At 52.4% G+C, this 20,312-nt stretch overlaps 1 protein-coding gene across 5 annotated transcripts in view; it reads right to left on the bottom strand.

Moving 5' to 3' along the window:
• The window catches only part of TNIP1 (TNFAIP3 interacting protein 1), a 50,749-nt gene extending 39,758 nt beyond the window's left edge, over positions 1–10,991 (bottom strand). For 4 of the 5 annotated variants that reach the window (XM_046666987.1, XM_046666990.1, XM_046666989.1 and 1 more), the window contains exon 1: positions 5,199–5,667. The gene's annotated coding sequence lies outside the window, so the exon portion shown is untranslated. Of the gene's footprint in view, positions 1–5,198; positions 5,668–10,873 lie in introns of those variants that run through there. The other variant, XM_046666988.1, reaches the window with a different exon arrangement.
• Between the last annotated feature and the right edge of the window lie 9,321 nt (positions 10,992–20,312).

Genomic DNA, 20,312 nt, shown 5'->3' with positions numbered 1-20,312 from the left:
CTTCTCCCTACAGAAATGCTGTGAGGACCAACTAGAAACCGTAGAGCTCTCTGTGGACCTTCAAGTGCTCCCCCAACAGGAGCCATAATGGTTGTCAGTGATAACGCTGGGAAGGGGACGGCTGGAATTGGGTAGGACCACTCAGATAAATGCCAAAGATGTCTTGTTTTAACAGCAAAGGCTGGAAACTACCTAATGAAGAAGAAAATGAATAAATATATTGGGGCAATTTCATGCCAGGGAATACTACACAGCCATGAAAAACGGACTGAACCAGAGGTAGAGATATAAACATGGATGAATCTCACAAATATAATACCAAGGCAAAACACGCAAGTTGCAGAAGAATACAGACAGTATGACAGCATTTAAATAATAATTTAAAACATACAAAACAATATTACATATCGTTTAGAGATGCATATATTTAAAATAAAACTAGAGAAATGCAAGAGAATAAACTCTAAATTCAGACCACTTGTTACTTCTGGAGGGGAGCAGAGGGGGAAATTTCAGTACACAGGCAAAGTGTTATTTCTTAAGCCAGATGGGTGGATGCCCAGGTGTCTGCATGTTACCCTCTACGTCTGAAGGATTCCTTCATATTTTCTAAAAGTCAGTGTTGCCATCCTCAGACTCCTGTTCCTCTTCCCAGGGGCTGGGATGGGGGGTAGCACTTGCAGAGGGAGAAGTGGGGGTGTGGAGGGACCAGGGCTCCTCAGATCGCTGACGGAGCTGGCCACGATGGAGGCACAGGGCCACAGTCTGCGGGCCAGTGCAGAGCGGGGAGTGCACTCTCCAGTGTGGGTGGAGACCAAACCAGAGGCCCCTGACTCATGGGACACCCCCCATGCCCGCCCTAAATATACCAGCTCTGGCCTCTGAGTATGACTCCTTGGTGACACGAGTCCCACAGCACCCCCCGCCCGCCCCCGCACACACATCTGCCTAGGCCGGCCGGTTTGTCCACCCCATAGCTGCTCAAGAACACAGTCAATGCTCTCAGGGGAGGTCCTCGGGGAGAGAAGAGTTCAGCCCTGCTGGGGGACAGCCCTCAGACCAAGAGCCCACTGCTCCTCAGGCCAGTCACCAGCTCCTATGGCAAGAGTGATTGTCCTTGGCCAGTCAGAGGGGAAAACATCCAGCACTTCCTGCAACTGGCCGGCCTTGCTGGCTGCCACGGTCTGTCTCTGGGGGGGTGGGGAGCTCTGCTCCCCACAGAAGAGGAGCTTCCCCCTGCTTCCCTCTACCTTCCACCTGCAACTCTCCAGAGGGCCCCAGACACCCTCCTGTCAAAGAGAGATGCGGAAAGGAGGGCAGGCACAGTGGGCAGGCAGGTGCAGCAGCGGCAGGCTGGAAGGTGGGCACAGAAAGGCCTGGCTCGTGGGAGGAGATCAGAAACTGCCGGAGCCAGAGAGAGGGTGGCCCAACCCCTGGGCTGCAGAGTTCTTAGAGCTGGACGAGAACACCGGTCAGACGCCAGCCAATGCAGGCCCTTCATTTTGCAGCTGGGTCACCAAAGCCAGCAAAGGGAGAGATCTGCTCAAGGCCGCCTGGGACAGTAGTGACACCAAGGGCAGGCAAACCCGGGTCTCCTGGTGGCCAGGTGCGCACTCTTTTTAACCACACCACACTCCTGCCCTCTCTCTCTCCTTCCCCTTGGATGCACACCCTCCAAGTGGTCAGGTGAGCAATGAGGGGAAAAAGAGGAGGAGAGAAAGGAAGAACCCGTCGGTACCCAGGTGAGGCAGGCCCCCAAAAGCGAGCCATCAGTAACATCACGGGAAGGGGGTGTCTGCAAGCAGAGACCTCCCTGACTCTGGGCGTGGGGGCCAAGCAGGGGCTGGGGAGCTGGAGGCTGCTGAGGGAATTCGGGCCAGAGGTCCTCTGAGCCCTTCCCACATAGAAGCTTCCACTATTCCAAACAGGGACGGAAAGATGTCCTAGATAAAGCAAAGGGCGACGCATCCAGAGAGGACACAGCATGGTCCACCACAGCAGAGGGTTAAAGGCAAGTCATCCCAAAGCACGGAACGTCAGAGCATCCTCCTCATCTCCTACTGAAATCCTCTCGATATCCTCGTGAGTGTCATCATTAACAAGATCAGCCACTAGCATTTACTGACCCCTTACCCCGCTCGGCCGGCCGGCGCTGAGCGAGTGCCTGACTGTCTCACTGACTCGCACCACGCCAGAAGGCAGCACCAGCACAGACTCTCACAGATGAGGAAGCAGGGGCAGCACCCACCCAGGTGCGCCAAACTCGAAAGCATGCGTTCCACACAGGGTCTCTCAAAGAGCGGCCGGCCAGCAGCAGCAGCATCGCCACCACCCACTGGAGCAGACGCTCAGGGGGGCGCAGCAACCTGTCGAACGATCCCCCAGGTGATCCTGATGCACGCTTCACTTTGCCAACCAAGTGCTCTAAACACTTCCCAGTGCGGCAGGCCAACAGGGAAAAATCGACACTTCTCTGCCTGGTAGAGACGCTTCTCAGATCCTCACCCCAAATCCTCTGCTCAGTCTACTAAGTTCCGGAAGGGGCTGAGGCCCTGCTCTGCATCTCATCATCTTTCTAGGGCCTGCCTTGATGTCACCCCCTCCAGAAGCCCCCTAACTACCTGGCACCCCCAAACTGCTCTGCACTCCAGTCAGATCGACTGCCGGGCACTTGCGGGCACTCAAGGCCTTTCCGATAGCGCTCCCCACACATCCCTCCCCATACCAGTACAAGGTCCTGGAGGGCAGAGCCAGCTCCTCACGCAGCTGCACAGCAGCTGCGCATCACGCCACTCTGGACAGCACCGGGCCGTCAGAAATGTTCGCTGACTATCAGAAGGGGAAAAAATGCCTCGGGGAGCAAGTTCTGGTTCTCATCCTGACTCTGCCCCTACCTCTCTGGGATAAGCGCCTTCCCATCTCTGGGCCTCAGTTTCCTCACCTGTGAAATGCACCGTTATCTACTTTCTTCTATTATCCATTGAACAAGCCCAGGAGAGCCTGACCCCAGACACCCTTATCCAGTATCAGGGCTGCACAGGCGAAGACTAAGAGCTCTCTCACCCATCTATTCCAGGAAAAGAGAGAGACAACAAACAAGTAAACACTAAAAATTACCATATGCCAGACACTAAATTCTATACCTATACTTTCTCATTCGCAAACAAGATTTCAGAGCATGACGAATGTATAAAAAAAGTACAATAGTAATATGACAGAAAGTGAAAAAAGGGGCTACTTTGCATAGAAAGGTCAGGGAAGGCCCCTCCGAGGAGGTGACATTTGAGCTGAGACTTGACTGATAAGGAAGAACCAGCCATGGAAATAGCTGGGGAAAAGTGTTCCAGGCAGAAGGAACAGCACATACAAAGGCGTCAAGGCAAGACCAAGCTTGGCACATTGGAGGGGAAAAAAAGCAAGCTGCCATGGCCAAATCACAGCGAGCGCAGGAGTGAGTAGTACCCAGGGGTACCCAGAGAGGGAGATAGATGGCCGACCTCCTACAATTCGGAGGTGCTCAAATCAGGTCGGCCCGACCCAACCCAGGACATCCGGGCCCCGAGTCACAGGCAGCACTGGGGGTAAGGGTATGAGTCAGACCCCACGGCTTCCTGGGGGCCCAAAGGACCTGGTGTGGGCATAGGGGCAGGTACCAATCCTCAGCATGAGTGCCACGCCATACCCACGGGACACCTGGGGGGGGGAACAGGGTCACATAAGTCGTAGAACACCGGACACACACAGCTGCAGCCTCCAGAGGGCCATGATCAAGTGCTTCCGTGAAGTGCCAGTCTCTGATCCCATTATGTCCCCAGGACACAGCCAGGACAGAAGCCTTGGTCAGTGGAAAGGGAACAGGGCCCAGGGTTCAAGGCTTACTAGTCTTGGACAAGTCTTCACCTTTCTGAGGCTCAGTTTCCTCATCTGAAGCTACTAACAGTGACTATCTCCTGGGGCTGTTGAAAAGGTTAAAGGAGATACTGAAAGTAAAGCACTGTGCCTGGCAAACAGTAAGTGTTCGTAAACGTAAGCTGTTATTATTACTAGTATTGGTTTCTCACTGCCTCACTTCCCTCTGCTATAGAATAGAAATATTAATACATCACAGGATTGCTATGAGTTTGTACTAATAAATACTCCAATATTCATTGTGCAATATTCATTGTCGGGAATAAAAAAAAAATTTGAGAGTACCCTTTCCTGACCTCTCATCAGATGCCGAATTCCCCTCGACCATACCCCATTGTTTGGAAAATGAGTAAGTGCTGATTGAATTCCACTTTGACTGTAAAATAAAAATGATGCATTAGGAATCCACAGATTTCCCTGCACTGTCATTCTGCAAGGGGGTGGGGACGGATGTTGCTGATTCTTCTGCATCATCCACAAAAGTCCCCCCCAACCAAAACACAATCTCTCACCTAGTCACACAAAATTCCCACCCACTCCCATACACAATTAGTGAACGTATAATGCAATCGCTTCCATACACACCATTACACACACATGCACACCAATGTTCGACAGTAGAAAATTCACCCATATGTAGAAAGTCCACACCCAAAATCGCTGCCAACAACTCACTACAGCTACCCTGCACACGGCACACAAATGTTGTCTCCAACAGTGTGCAAAATATGGTCAACACAAACAGTATAGCCACATACTGAACTCCGGAGCCAAATGCCAGGGTTCAGCACCTCGGTTTCCTAAACTGTAAAATGGGGATGATGATAATACCACTACTCCTTTTGAGCATGGGTGTGATAACTAAATGAGTCTAAGACATGTAAAGAGTTTTGATCAACACTTGGAAAGCGCCCAATAAGAGTTATTTTCCTCATCATCGCATGTGCACACTGCTTCCAAAACTGGTCTCGCACACTGTAAACAGACCCATGCCCGCACACTCCTCCGACCCGCTGGGCTGCACGCTATGCACACCGCCTGCACGCCGCTCCTAGACGTGCTCGCTCACGCAGTGCGCACGCGCGCCCACCGCCCTCCCCGCCTGGCAGGGATTCCCCGCACCGCCCGGCCGCCCGGGGAGGCGCCTCGCGCCCGGGATCTCGAGCGCCGGGACCACCTGCCCAGGCCTGACCTCCCACCCGGCGGCCGGTCACTGCCGAGGCTCTGAAAGGCCCGGTCCCCGACTCCCGTCCTCTCGCTCCATCCCCGCTCCGGCCGGGCCGGCTTACCTGAGGGTGGGGGCCCTGGGGGACAGCGCCGCGCTGTCCGCGTCCAGCCCGGGGTCCAGGGACACGGTAGTGGCCCGGGCCAGGCTCTGGCTCGGCGGTGCTCAGCGGCTGGGGCAGGGGGACAGGGTCGGAGACAAGGAAGTGCCAGGGGCCGGGCCGCCCCACCCCTGGGAAAGTCCCCGGTGATTGACAGGCCGCCCGCCCAATCGCATCGCGCCCTCCCGGCGGTCCCGCGGCCGCCAGGGAGGGACGGAGAGAGGTAAACAGCGGCCGCCGGATGGCCCGGCCCTAGAGCCGGCCCGGTGGCCACGGGGATCTCGTCCCGCAAGCCGCCCCCTCGGCGGCCTTCGCGTCGGCCGGGGACCTCCCCGGGTCCGGGCAGCCCCGCGCCGGAAGCCCCGGGCCTCGGAATGAGGCTGGGGCCACCCCGACAGCCGGAATTTCAGAACGGGGACGAGCCGCAGAGACCACCCCACCCCTTCCGAGCGCGGAGGGGCACACAGGCCGAGCGGGGAGGGACTTGCCAGCAGGCACGTAAGCGTTTCGAGCAGAGCCAGAGCTCCGGCTCGGCGCCCCAGAGTTCCGTCCAGGGCTTTCCTGGACTTCTGAGCAGAGCTCGTAGAAATTCCGAGCCGAAAGGACCCTTAAACAAGCTTATCGTTACGGCTGATTTCTTTTTGCTTACGTACAGCCCCAGCCATTGCAAGCACTTTGCACGCATCACTTTAATTCGCGCAGCCACCCTAATGAGATGAGTTTATCCCCCTTTTTACCATAAGTAAATTAATATACGCGGCACAGAGAGGTTAGATGACCTCAGTAAGTGGCCCAGTCAAGATTCAAAGCCACGTAGGCAAATCCTGGCCTGCCTCCTACCCTGCCTCCCTGTATGTGGGCCAGATGGTCCAAACAGGCAGCTTCCCAGACCCACAAGGAGCAAGAACTTGGTTTAAAGTTGGGAACACTTTTTTTTTTCCTTTTTAAGCCCATCATTTTATTTAAAAGAGGGTAAGTTTTAATTTCAAAAAGTGGAAGGGCCTAACCTTGAAATAAAAGACAGCGCTTTAAATTGGGTAAATACAGCTTTATGAAAAACCTTTTGCAAAAGCCTCATTTCCCAGAAACTGATGAAAACTTAGTCGTTGACAGGCCCTCTTCCTCGGAAAGGATTTGGGGAGCTATTTCATACAGGCCCTCATTTTACAGGAGAGATCCGTCAATCAACTGTGACTGTGTGTGAAAACACACAACACACACACACACACACACACACACGCCTGCCCAACTATATGCCTAGTCCAAGGATTCTCCTTTCAGGCTTTGTGACATCCTGGGATGCCTTCAATTACTACAAACGTGTTACCAAATTCTCAAAAGAATATTAATTCTAGCTCATTTGAATTATGAAAATAAGTACACATATACCCTGATTTTGAAGAGACGGAGGGAGACAGGGCTGCAAACACCAAACAAATTACCACTGAGTGTTACCAACGGGGCAGGGTACAGGGAGATTAGAATCTCGGCCCTGTTTATTCAGCAGCTCTGAGGCATCACCTCTACACAGTAGGTCCCCCCAAACCGGTTTTCTTCCTGTTCTTCCTCTGTACTTCCCAATTTGCCTCTTCCTAGAATGTCCTCTTCATAATCCCAACCCAAGTCTTCTCATGAACACTGAAATTTACTTTAAAAAATGAGTTGTCTCCAGATGTTTGCATTTTGTTTCCAAACTTTGTCAACTGTTTTTATAAAATGTCTGTGCCTTAGAGAGCTAGGCAAATAGTTCCATTCTCCAAAGTGCCAGATGACTCCTAGGTAGGCTTGTTGGACAATGCTCTAGTATGACATAAAAAGGTCACACAGTCATCTTTTTGCCTGCTTTCTTACTTTTGGATAACTTTTCTTAATAATTACAATGCGTGAGAAAACACGTCTCTTCGAAGCCGTGACTGTGCCCACCCCTTCCGTCCTTTTAAGTCTTAGTTTGACTTCAGAACATCCTACTGTGTTAGAGGCCACAGAGACCATTGATAACAATCCCCTATGTAAACTGAGGCCTCAGTGTAGCAACCGACTTGTTCAATACCACACACACTGGCTGGTACAACCAGGGTTGGAACCCAGGACCTTGGCTGCCAGTCATATGTGCTCTTTCCACTGCACCATGTTGTCTTTACAATGTCATGATTTTTCTTCCTTTCTCACAGAAACTCAACACTCATTATGAGCAGAGGTTATGGAGCTAACTGATGGGGTTCTGATACCTTCTCAACCACTTACTACCTAGGTGGCTTCTCTAAGCCTCACTTCCTCTCTGAAAAATGGAGATAATAATTGTACCTACCCCTCAGGTGATCGTGAGAGTAAAGGAGAAAATGCAAGTAAAGCTCAAAGCTTGGCACACAGTAGCATTCAAGAAATGACAGTAGTATCATTAGTAGACGTGGATTACATGCATTGGGCAGAACTTCACTTTTAAACCCAGAAATGCAACCTCCCAGGTTCCATCCCACCGTCCACATCCTCTATGGAAACCTAGACTCTGGGGGCCTGGCAGGGTGGGAAACAGGCCCCCAGCCGGGCATCCCCTGCCATCCCCAGATCTGGAAGGAGATTCACAAGCTAGGAAGCTGGGCCCGACGCTGAGAGCTGAGTGACTCAGGCAGCTGGGGACCTCTTGCCCTTCCAGATTGGTGACAAGCACCGAGCAAGGCCCCACCAGGGAGGAGAATCAAAAGGCCTGTGTTTTGTTTTATTTTGTTTTGTTTTCAAGCACGCAACTTTGCTCCCTACTCCCTCCCCCTCTACCATGTCCACCAAGGCTGCTCCAGAGTCAGACCTAAATCCACATTTCAGGGAAATAAAAAAGACACCAAAAAACCCACCTATAACTGAATGAGCTCTAAATCAAGTGCCTAAAGAGGAGTGGAGGCTGCATATTAAAAACATTAAAAGGTAACATTTATGGAGTATTTGCTGTGTGCTAGGCCTGACTTTTACATAACATATCTCCCAACCACCCTCTGAGGTCAGTACCACTATCATCCCCATTTCACAGATGGAACTGGGGCTTTGAGGGGTTTGATCATTTGCACAAGGTCTTATTCAGCAGCAGGTAAGGGGAGGATGAAGACCCAGGCTCTGAAACTCTGAATGCTCTTAAGCATTACGCTATGGAGTCTTGCCAGCTAGCAAGACGTAGAACTCAAAATACCAGTCCCTAAAAGTCATTAGAAAGGATCAAACCCAGGCTTTTCCTTGTAGAGATGAAGCCACTGAGGGCCAGAGAGGGCCAGGGGCTTGCCAGAGGGAGGTCTTAAAGCGAGTTTGCAAGTAGCACTCGGGACTAGAACCCAGAGCACTATTTCCACAGCCGGCACTGGTGGGCAATGGAGATCCTAAAGCGAGCAAGCACGTGCCTCTCTCCATCAGCTGAATTAGGGAGTCAGGGCCTTGGCTGGGGGTAAATGAAACTCAGGGGGAGCAGCTCCTGGATTAGGAAAAGAGCAATCCTGGGCCTGGGTCCCTTCCTTTGATCTGGTCGCCCGTCTCCATAGCCTGAGGCAATCTCGGGAATGTAAAACCCTACAACCCTATGGTGGATTCTAGGTGGTTTTCAGCGTTGGGTGTGTGTGTTTATGAGAGCGAGATTTCCGTGATAGTTAAATGAGAATTGCGTGTCAAGCACATGATGTTGACTGAAATTGTACTAGGTAATCATATTTTTTGGTAAGGAGTAAATAAGTGAACAGAGTTTACAGTCCCCGCTTCCCACCCCCAGCCAGAGAAGGTATTTTTAATTCTCCCTACCTCCCTCCCAAATAAATGCAGGAGGGAAGGCTACGAGGGCAGTAAGATATCCATAACCTTTCACATCCATCTGGCACCTTCAGGTGAATTAGACCATATAATACGCACCATTTGCCCCTCCTCCAAGAGGCCTGTTGGGTAAGGGTTAGGGCGTGGGCTCGAGTCAGACCTGGGCAGATCACAGCCCAGCCACTTATACCTCGTGATGGCTCTCTGCCTGTTTCCTCCTCAATAACATGAAGGCCAGAACAGTGCCCAATGCACAGAGTAGAGAGAACGAAATGCCACAGTGCCTGGCATCATTGAAAGGCAACAATGATAATTTTGATCACCAGCCCCGTAGGGTGGGCAGGGTTGTTTATCTCCTCTTTCCAGCGAGGCCCCCAGGGCTCGGAGCTGTGGAGGAACTTGCCCTAGACCTCACAAAGTGTTCTCAGAGGCACCGGGCCTAGAAGGCATTCCTCCTACTTGTTCTCTAGGGTCTTTCCTGGATTCCTCTCTCTCTCCATCCCAAATGTTTCCCCTGCGTTCCTGGGCCTGCCTGTTACTCTAGGGTTTCTAGGGCACCGCTGGAGGAGAGGAAAGGGCACAGTGACACTTGGGGAAATTCCCGGCCTCCAGCATACGCAGCCTAGCCAGGCCCCTCCCACAGCTCCTAGGAGCCCCAGGCCTCCCTGTCTCCAGGTCAGGGTGTCAAGCCAGATATGGGTTTGGGTCCAAACTTGCTGCTTGTCATTCTCCTGAAAGAGGGAAGAGGTCTGCCAGGCCGGGCCCGGCCCTTGAAGGAGGCAGACCCATGGGAACCAGAGCATTTCCTAATCCTGGGAAGCCCTGACAGAGCCCTGAGAGCACTCCTCCGTCAGCCTCACCCCACGTCCTCTCTCAGGCTCCCTCTTCTAGGGCCCCTCCCGCGTCTCCTTCCATTATTCTCCAGCCCAGAAGCCACTACGACAGTGACTTGGCCTCCACTCCTTGCCCATCCTAGCCAGGGACTTCCCTGGGCTGGGCCTCTGACCAGCTTTGGAAAATGTGGACTGTTTGTGATCAAAGAGGTGGCCGCATCAGCACTATCTGCCAGCCCTTCACCCACTCCTAGTGCCTCGGGCTCTCCGTTAAAGAAAGGTCCAGCAGCCCTGGGAGTCAAGCAGGTGGGAGAGTGCTCCAGAAATCCATTTGCTCCAGTGCTAAGGAGGGTCCCACCTTCCATCCTGTTGCCAAGGGAGGCTGGGGGAGACTCCCACCTGGTCTCTTCCTGTCTAGCTTTAGATGGCTAAAGGGCCCAACACACACCCACACACTCAGCCTCAAAAACTCACACACATTCACATCATGACCCAGACACTCACAGACACCCACAGACACACTCACATAAACACGCTCACAAACCTTGGCTCACATGGACAGACACACATACACCTCCGTAGGTCTGACACACGTTCACAAACACGGACACTCGTTCTCACACACAGAAACACATCCGCATTCACGCTGGCAAACCTACTCCCTTTTCTTGGGGGAAGGATAAGACAAAAATAGACCTTTCTTTTCTTACCCTTTGGAAAAACTAGAGGCGACTAGAGAGAAAAAGACTGGCTGTAAAGGCAGGGCAAGAAGAGGAGGGCAGGAAGAGGAAATAAGAAATGGAGGGAGAGAGGCAAGAGGAGAATGAGGCCAGGCAAGGAGGGAGAGAGGCCCCGAGCTCAAGCCCTGGGTTGGGGGCCAGGGAGCTGGGCGGGGAGGCAGCTGACCCCAGCTGGCAGGAAAGCGGGAGGCCCGGTGGCTCTTGGCCCAGAGCTGGGAGGGTCTGGTGGCTCCGGCCCCCTTGTGCAACAAGCCCTTCCCCTGTCCTGGGCTGGGTCACTCACCTGGGAAGGCCAGGAGGAGACGAGGGTGCATGCGGGCGGGGGCCGCGGCCTTGTGAAGGCTCCTCAGCTCGCTGTGCTTCTGCAGGAAGGAGGGCTGGGCTGGGCTGACTTTTAGGCAGGAGGGGAATTCCCCGAGATGGAGGAGCCAGCCGCCAGGCAGCCCCACAAGGCCCAGCTGAGGCCCCATCCCGCCCCCTGGCAGAGCACAGGGCCCTTTGTCAGTTCCCCACCTGTCACTTCCCAGACTGACTGTCGCTTGTGTGAATTCCAGGGAGGGGAGGGGGCTCTGGGGACGAGCTGGAAGCCTGATGATTCTGGGGTTGCCCTGGTAACTGGCCCAGGGGCCACCTGGCCTGCCCACCCTACGCCACCCCTGGGTTCTCCCAAGGACCTCTATTTCTTCCTTTGCCTGAGTTGGGGGATTCCAGCGCCCAGAGTCCTGAGGAAATTGCCAGATGGCCAGCCCACATCCTCCTGCCCCGTTCCTATCCATCTGTTTCCACTTAGTCTCCACGGAACCTCCACAGGGAAGGAAAAGCCCCCTCCTTTCCTCTGTGCTGGGTCTCATTTGGATGTCAGCCTACCTGCCAGGGACCAGCCCAGCTCTGCACTAGCCACCTGGTGCTTGGAGCCTTCCTTCCCCATCCTGAGCCTCAGTGATCCCCTCCTGTAAAATGGGATAATGAGCCCGGCTTTGCCTGCCTCCTGCGATAGTAATTACAATAAAATGAGGGTTTGCGGACATCCTTTGTCAACTATTGACTCCTTTACAAACAGAAGGTCTCGCTTCATTATGTTCAGAAAAGATGCCTGGGGAGGGTCCGGGAGGGGCCCATCTGGATAAGCTGGCCTTTCTCGATTGTTCGTGCTTCCAGAGTTTCTTCATTCTTACAGCAACATTATAGGCCACTGAGGATACAGGAATGGGCGTCAGACCAGCTTCCTGCCCACTCAGAGCTCAGACTCGGGGGCTGCCCTGTCCAGTCCAGTAGCCAGTAGCCACACATGGCTATTTAAATATAAATTAGTTAAAATCAAGTAAAATGAATAGTTCAGCTCCTCAGAAGCACCAGCCACATTCCCAGTGCTCAGTAGCCACTCTGGCTACCACAGTGCACATGTATAGCACATTTCCATCATCACAGAAAGTTCTACTGGGTAGCACTGCTCTGGGGCCTGTAGGCAAATTAATAGGTAATTACAATAAAGGGTGGTAGAGGTGTGTTTTGGCAGGAGAAATATAGGCAGCCTGGACAAGGGAGCATCTGGTTGGGATTTGGGGATCTGGGAAGTCTTCCTGGAAGAAGTAACACCTCAGTTGAGACCTGAAAGTAGCCAAGCAAGAACATAAGGAAGGGTGTTCTCAGCAAAGGGAATGGAATATGCAAAGAGAAGAGAGCGTACATTCAGGGAACTGAAAAACGTTCACTCTGAGTGGAGCATGGAGTTTGAAGCAGGCAACAGGGAAGTAAAGAGGTGGGCCTGGAGAAATAAGCAGGGCCAGGTCACAAGAGGCCACGTTGATCTCTGGGGGAGGAAGGGTTGTCGGGAAGTAGAGGATGGGAGCGAGGGAGGGGGAGGGTCCGCTGAATCCAATCCTCAGCTGCTTCCTGCCCTTCAGGTTGGGATTGCACGGGGAATGCTAAAGAGACCTCCAGGCCCAAGGGCTTCATGTCACAGATGAGGAAGTGAAGGCTAGACAGGGGAAGTGACTTTCCCAGTGAGTAAATGGAGGGACTTCCTGACTCCTGATCCAGTGCTCTTCCCCACGCCACGCTCCGTCCCTCAGTCACACTGGCCACTCTTTAAATGTTCAATAGCCACATGAGGCAAGTGGCTACCGTACAGACTGTGTGGATAGTTCCATCACAGCAGAAAGTTCTACAGGGCTAACAGCACCAATCGTTGAGCTGGACCAGGCACAAAGGATGATCTGCTTCCCTGCACATAGACCCTTCTCTCTGCAGGGAGTAAGAATACGCCTTCCCACACCCACGCTGTCAGATGCTCCCCTCTCTGCCATCTCACACCAGATTGCAGGGCCTCCCTCACCTGTGTCCCCAACAGATCAGAAACAGGCATTTGGGTTGGTGGCAGGACTCAGCATCAGGGAGAGAGATCTTGTCCCTGGCTCCCTTTGAGAGGCTTCCTGGGGGCCTGGGATCAGCCCCCTGGGTCATCCAGAGCCTTCCGTGAAACTGAGGACTGTCCCTTCCTTGAGGAAATGGAGTTTCAGATTCCTCATCAGTACAATGTGTCATTCAGCCCTGATGTTCCTGGATTGCAATATGCCCTCTATACATGAGATTTTCTCATCAGAGGCCACAATTATCACAAATCCTCTGTGAGTTCATGAACCCCGGCTTCGACCAGTTCCCACTGATGGAGTCTTACATGGCGGAGGGGCCTTGAAGGCTAAGGAGGCTCAAGGAGCTGGACCCACAAGAGCTGGAATCTCCACTTAGGACCACCTGGCTTACACATTCTGGCGGAAGATTAGCTCTGGGCTTTCCCTGCTGCAGTGCTGAGAGCAATCAGCTTCTCCACCTTCTCTCCCACCTCATCCTTCTTCCGGCCATGAATTCTCTGAAATTGCCTTCCCTCTTCAGGCCTTGGGATAAACATCAAGGAAGAAGAGGCCCTTGGATTGGGCATCAGAAGAGCTGAGTTTGAGTCCTGGCTCTGCTGTGCGGACCTGGGCAAGTCCCTTCCCCTCTCTGGTCCTCAGATTCCCCTTCTATAATGTGAAGGAATCAGACTAGATAATCATTAAGGAGGCCTTCCCTTCTGACACTGTAAGAAAGTCCAAAAGTTCAGCAGAAGGAGAAATCAGGTCAGGCCAAGATGGTCAGGACATAATGACACTAATAGCTAATGTTTAAGATTAACATGTGCCGGGCACAGTACTAAGTGCTCTTAAATGAATTATTTCATGCATTCCTCATCACAACCCTATGAGATTGGTACTGCTATTTTACAGAGGAGGAGACTGAGGCTCATAGTGGCTTAAGCCAATAGCTAATAACTGGCATAGCTGGAGTTTAATTCAGGTAGTTTCCAGAGCTCACCTGGAGGAGAGAAGACCTATGCTGGACCTCAAAAGATGGATGAAATTTGGATATACACGGGGAAACTCTCCCAGGCCCACTCCTTTGATGCTTCGTTATCCAACCCCACCTCTCCCACCCTGACATCTCTGGTCTCGTTGTTCATGTTGTGGGAACAGCATTGGGCCAGTCTCCTAATGGTCAATCCATATTTGTGTAACGAATGAATGGCTCTGACTCCAAGGGTTTCCTGACTCACCAGTTATGTGGAAAGCTCCCTAAGGATAGAAACTCCGCATGCCATTAGGACCTAGCCCAAGACTCTGGGAAGATTTCTGGCTCCCACCAGAGACCTGAGATATCAGACTCTCTTGGGGGTGGGGCCCTAGAGGCAGCATCTATAATAAGTTCCCAGGAGTGATCTTAGTACGTAGCCGGGTGCCAGAAGCCCAAGCTCCCTAAGCTGAGTCTTCCAGCTCCAAAGTGAGAAGTAGCTGCTGGTCTACGGGCAGCCAAGGAGAAGTCACTGTCGTGAGCCAGCAGAAGGTACCAAATGTAATGTGCTTCTCTGGGCCACCCAAGCATCAAATCCATGACTTTTGCAAAAACGCTTTGAGTCCATAAGCATCTACTAGGTGCCAGGCCCACTACTGTTACTAACTCACTACGTGACCTCAGCAGTAATTTCCTCTCTTTGTCCCTCATCTTCCTCAACTGTGAAAGGCGGTCAATTCTCTTTGACCATCTATAACCCTGCGAATAGCTGTCTGCATAGACGGGGTGCCCATTAGGGTAATTTCACAAAGAATATCATAGGTCAGAGGTTCGTCAGTTTTAGTGTCCATCAGAATCATCTGATCCATTTGGTTCGGGGTGAGGCCTTGCATCAGCAGTTCTCAATCCTGGCTGCACATTAGAATCCCCTGGGAGCTTTCTGAAAGTAAAGATGTCCAGGCCCCACCCCAGACTAATTACATCAGAATCTTGGGGGGGGAGGGGTAGCCTGGGATTCGTATTTAAAAAGCTCCCCAGGTGATTCAAAGTTGAGACCACTGCTCTCCAAGATGCCCTTCTAACAGTTGGTTCTGGTGCAGGTGGTCCCAGGACCTCACTGCCCTCCTTTTTGTACCAGGGAAGGTGACTTCTCAGCACCAGGGTGAGAGACCATGAGGACAACAGATCTTAGAATCTGGAGACAGGAGAGCTCCATCCCACTCTTTGTGGGTCACAGAACGTTATACGTGGTGGATGTGAAAGGAAAATTAAAACTCAAACCAACCCACCATGAAGAGAGGAGGTACATGCAGTTCTGTTAGCATCTGAAAAATGGGATTCAGGGACACATTTTGAAAAATTGTGCTTTCCAAGGAAACAGATACAGGGCAGTATGTTGCAAGGTTCTTGTCAAAGGAAGAAGATCCAAGGACAAATGTTGCAAGACTGTTCTGCTAAAGGAAGTGGCTTTTAGCCCATCAGATCTGGAACAAAGCTTAGAGATTGTCTTGGCCAACCCCCTGGCTGGACAGAAGGGGAGACCAAGGCCCAGGGAGAGCAAGCCATGGGCCCAAGGTCAGGCAGAGAGTTGTTGAGAGCTGGCATTACATTCCAGGCTTCCCAACGCCCTCCTGCCTGCTGTCCTGCTCTGTGCCTCAAGTATCCGTCCCTTCTGTTTTTGCTCCAGGTCCCCAGCCCACCCTCTACACTCCCACCCTCTCCGACAGTACCCAAGGGAAAGGATGGGACTAAATCTGTGAGCCCAGACCTACACCTGCCAGACAACAGGGGCCAAAGCCGGGCCCGGGGGGAGCTGAAGAGGAAGAAGCAATGTCTGATGATGTGGCCTGACCTCAGAAAGGAAGCCTGGTCACCAAGGGGAAATTCCCCGGGGTGAGGTCTCATGTCTATGCAAATGTTGCATTCCAATTAACCTGGACCCCCGGATGGGAGAGGGGCGAGGGCAGAAAGGACACTGGGAGAGACAGGGAACTGGGGCCTGAAACTCCCGGGGTTCCGGGCATTGTGCAGGCTCCTTGTATGCTTAATCTCATTTGGTCCCTGAAACACCTCCTAAGGAGGAGAGTTGGGAGCCTGAGGCCCAGTGAGAGGAAGTTACATTCGCCCAAGAGAAGGCAGTACATTCCAACCCAAAGGGAAGGCCAGCCCTCAGGGAGAGGCAATGATGATGAGGAGATGGGGCTGCTGCTGCTGGTGACAGTCATGACGCTGAGTCCGAGAAGTCTAGCAAAGTTTCATTTTAGGTTTCCATCTCACTCACCTGGGGAAGTTTATCCTGGGAACAGCTAAAAGGCATCCAGGAGGCAGTGACCCTGCCTCCCCTTGGGCAAATCCCAGCCTCAGGTTTATCAAGGGCTAACAGTAGGGGGCGTGGCAGCTGGCACTGTTAACCCTTTCACGCCAGCTTCTAGAATACTCCTAGAAAGGGGAACAGACCGAGATGGAGGCCCTTGAAAGAAAATCTCTCGCTCCCTCCTGCCTCTTGACATGTGACTCACCTTGAGCCTCACTACCCCAAGGAAGCCTTCCCTAGTGATTCCACTCGTTTCCAAGCTGATCCCCCTTACTGCCTGGCTCTCCAGGGAGCTGGACTTGCCTCCCAGAGCAGGTGGCAAGTAGGACCAGAGCTCAAGTCAGGGCAGTTAGGCCCAAAGTCTGCCCTGCATACAGCCTGGTTGTTTCTCCTATGGAAGAACGTGCACAAGAGCAGGCAGGTCACTGACTTCTGGAGTCGTGTGCCGCACGCTAAGGCTGTGTGCCCAGAGAAGTGTGAGTGTCTACATGCCCAATGTGTGTGAAAAGCACGTTTGGGGACTTATGCGAGGCATTTCCTGAGTGGCCAGTAGGATGTGCGTGGACAATAATCTACATTCTGTTTGTGACCAGCAGTGTATATGTGGGTCTAATCACTTTATTTTCCTCTGTGGTCGACAATGTGTGTTTCTGGGTGTTACTGGCACTGTTTCTGATTCTGGGTGTACATAGTGTCCTTGTGGGGGTGACTGGCAGTGATTTGGAATTGTATATGTGTGATAAGTTGTTTTTATGGGCTTTGAGTGTGTGCCAGACGTATGGGAAAGTGGGAATGGAAATCGCTGGCCCAGCACAGGCTTAGGATCTCTATGTCGATCCCCCACCTTCCCTGCTCTCCTGTCAGGCCCTCCCATCCCTGCCCATGGCTATCTCCCGTTCAAGGTCCATGGCCATCTCGGTGGAGTAGCCACTAGGGGATTCTGCTGGCAGCTGGCAGCACAATAGGCAGACGGTGATAGCTGGGAGGAAGGGGTGGGACCATCCTACAGAAGGAAATGCACGTTCTGGAAACTGCTACAACAGCTGGGCCTGGGGGAAGGGCCCATTCCCAGATGGCTCTGGTTTAGGGCTTCCTCAGTCCTTGCCTAGCTGAGAGGAGGGCAGCGGGATGGCCTGCACCAGGGGCCTTTGGCCTCACATCCTGCCTTTAAAAGCACTTCCTGCCCCTGGATTCCTAGGTAACCACACCTGGCTTCACATCTGCCTCCCTCTCTCACTCCCCTTAGCAGGTGGGGCGGTTCCCTTGGTTTCTTGCTCCCCCATGACTTTCTTCTCTCTTCTCCACCTCCGCTTCCTCCCCTCTGGCTCATGTCCTCATCCCTCCACATCCGGGGACTAACTGCAAGCCTGTCCAATGGTCTCCCGCCACTGGCCCCCAGAAACGTGTTTCTAAAGGACATCTCTAATCACGCTAGTCATCAGAGGCTGTTGAGAGAGCCTCCCCTCTCTGAGTCTTTCTCCTGTATGATGTGGACTCCAGCCTATTTACTAAGGACAAAGAGCTGATATTTACTGAGTCTTTACTATGTCCCAGACAGTGTGCTTAGGGATATGTGAACACTGCCTTATTTAATCTTCCCAGCAACCCAGAGAGATAGAAACCTTTATCAATCCCCTTTTACAGATGAAGAAATCAAGGCATACAGGGGCCAAGTGACTTATCTACTTCCACGTAGTTGACTAGGATTTGAATCCAGGCCCGCCTGCCTCCGTGGATCTAACACTGAGTGGAGGGCTCAGTTACAGAACTAGAATTCCCCACTTGCCTACTCTGTGAAGTGGGGAAGTCTGCCTTGGGAAACCTGAGGTCTGAGGGGAGTGGGGAGGCATGTCAGAGCCCCGATTTAACACTTCTGGGTTCCGAAACTTGGGTTGGGCAACTTGACACCCATTCTCAGCTCAGCCTGGCTTCCGCCATCAAGAGGAAGACGAGGACACAGAGGATGTGTCAGCAGAGAGGGCAGGAATCAGGAGCCCCAGGTGCTAGCCCCAGATCTCGCCCTTCCTAACGCCGTGGTCACAATCCTGCTCTCTGGGCCTCAGTTTCCAAACTTAGGAAACAAGACGGTTGGTTTGGATGATCTCTAAGACCATTTCCAGCTCAGTCAATCCATGATGTGCTGCTTCTGTCTTCTGGCCATTTGTTTCCCCACTTGGGCCCTCAGGTTCCTCATCAGTAGGATGGGGGCGACCACTCCTGCACCATGCAAGGGAAGTGATGGCTTCCGAGGAGAAGCTCCGCCCGTGCTCTCAGCAAAGCTGGCGCTCGGTAAATGTCACGAAGATTTAAGTAGCCAACTGTTCCTACACTGCTCTCCAGCAGCAGGAAATGCGACAGTGACAATTCCCAGACAGCTGCCCTCGGCTCAGGTTAAAAGGGTAACCCATCGACCAGCCACTTCCTTCAGACATCTCCTTGAGGCCCCAAACACCAAGGCTGGCACATCCCAATCCAGAGCTTCTGAAAAGCATTTGTCCTGAAGGGAAAATGCGTGGCTCGAGGCAGGAGGGGGAGCAGTGAGGGGCGAGAGGGGATGACTCCGGGTTGAAGCCCCCCTCAGAGGGGAAGAATGAAGACCATGGGAGAACGAACAGGGTGTTTATGAAGCACTGGACCGGGGCCAGGACTGCAGGGGTCCAGTTCTGTCTGCTACTAAAATGCTCTGTGACCCTGGGCCAGTGGCTTCCTCTCTGTGGAACTGACAGTTGTCTGTCTGTAACTGAGGGAGGGAGGTGAGAATTTCTGAAGGCCCCTTCCACACTTAGAACATCACAACCATCTCCTTTTCTCCCACTTTGAGACAGCAGTGGTTTGGGCTTCTGCTTTCTCTTTCCTTTTAGTTTTAATTTAGTCCCTACCACTTCTCTCCATTGACCTTTGGCACAGAAGCAATCTCCGGTGTCATTTAAAGTGGTGTTCCAGAGAGAGCTGCGTGGGAGGGACGCTTGAATGGACACTCTTAAGGATTAGCACCACAACGGTCTAACTTTAGTACCTAGTACGTAGCATGTATATGGGAGGCGTTTGATAAGTACAGGCTGCACGAGTGAATGAATGAATGAATGACGTGCCTCAGATTCAGAATAGTGGCTACTCCCTCCCCTGCCACAGCTCCAAGAAAAAAATGTGGTTTGTTCTGCAGGACCTGGGTCTCAGTGGGATTGTCGCAATAGCCTCCCAGTTGGCCTCCTTCCTGCATGCATTCTTCTTCAGCGCATGGCTAGATGCACACTTTCCCTACCCAAGCACCTCCAAAGGCTCCTGGGTTCTAAGATAAAATCCTGACATACAAGGTCCGCTATAATTGGATGCAAACTCCCATCTCTGATCTCATCTACTTCACCCCACAAACCCTGAGGGCTCCCTCCCACTACCCGCCAATCCCAGAATGCAACCCACTGGAACTGAAAATTAAGTGAAAACTGCACGTTGAGGGGTTAGAACAGTGTCTCGTACATGGCAAGTGCTCAGTTGAGATATCCTCATTCCTGGTTTCCAGGAGTTACAGAAATTCCTGGTTTCTCCGCTTTGTGTTCCCCTCAGCCTCCCGGAGCATTCCCATTCTGTTTCCTCAGATTCCATCACTTTTCCTTTCCACTCCCAGCCTATTTTGCCTTTGGTACATATTTTTAATTTGTCTTTGGATGCCTGTGTGATCTGCAGTGGACTGACTTCTTGAAAACAAAGCTCGGAAAACATCTTGGAGGCCACCTTTCAGCTCCTACAACGGGGCCTGGCTCAGGGCTGGTAGTGCCAACAGCTGAATTCAGCCAGGCAGGACCCTGCTGAGCAGGTCCATGCATCATCTCATGTACCCTACAAATGCTGAGACAGGTAGAACTGGGAGCTCTGTTTTACAGACAAGGAAACTGAGGCTCAGAGAGATGACATGCTCACAGGTAGTCAATGGCAAAGGTCTGACTCCCCAGCTCTGAACCGTTTTAATTTATCTTTCAGTAATAGTTAAATTAAGTTGGGCAAACACCCAAAAAAGCTGTCAGCTGACCGTCATGGGGATTGTGCTCACAGCCTGGAGGAGGGAAGGAAGTGGAGAAGACACAAC

This window comes from Equus quagga, chromosome 7 (assembly GCF_021613505.1).
Source record: "Equus quagga isolate Etosha38 chromosome 7, UCLA_HA_Equagga_1.0, whole genome shotgun sequence".
Classification (NCBI taxonomy): domain Eukaryota; kingdom Metazoa; phylum Chordata; class Mammalia; order Perissodactyla; family Equidae; genus Equus; species Equus quagga.
The sequence above is the reverse complement of the archived record's forward strand: the minus strand, read 5'-3'. Positions and strand labels throughout refer to the sequence as shown.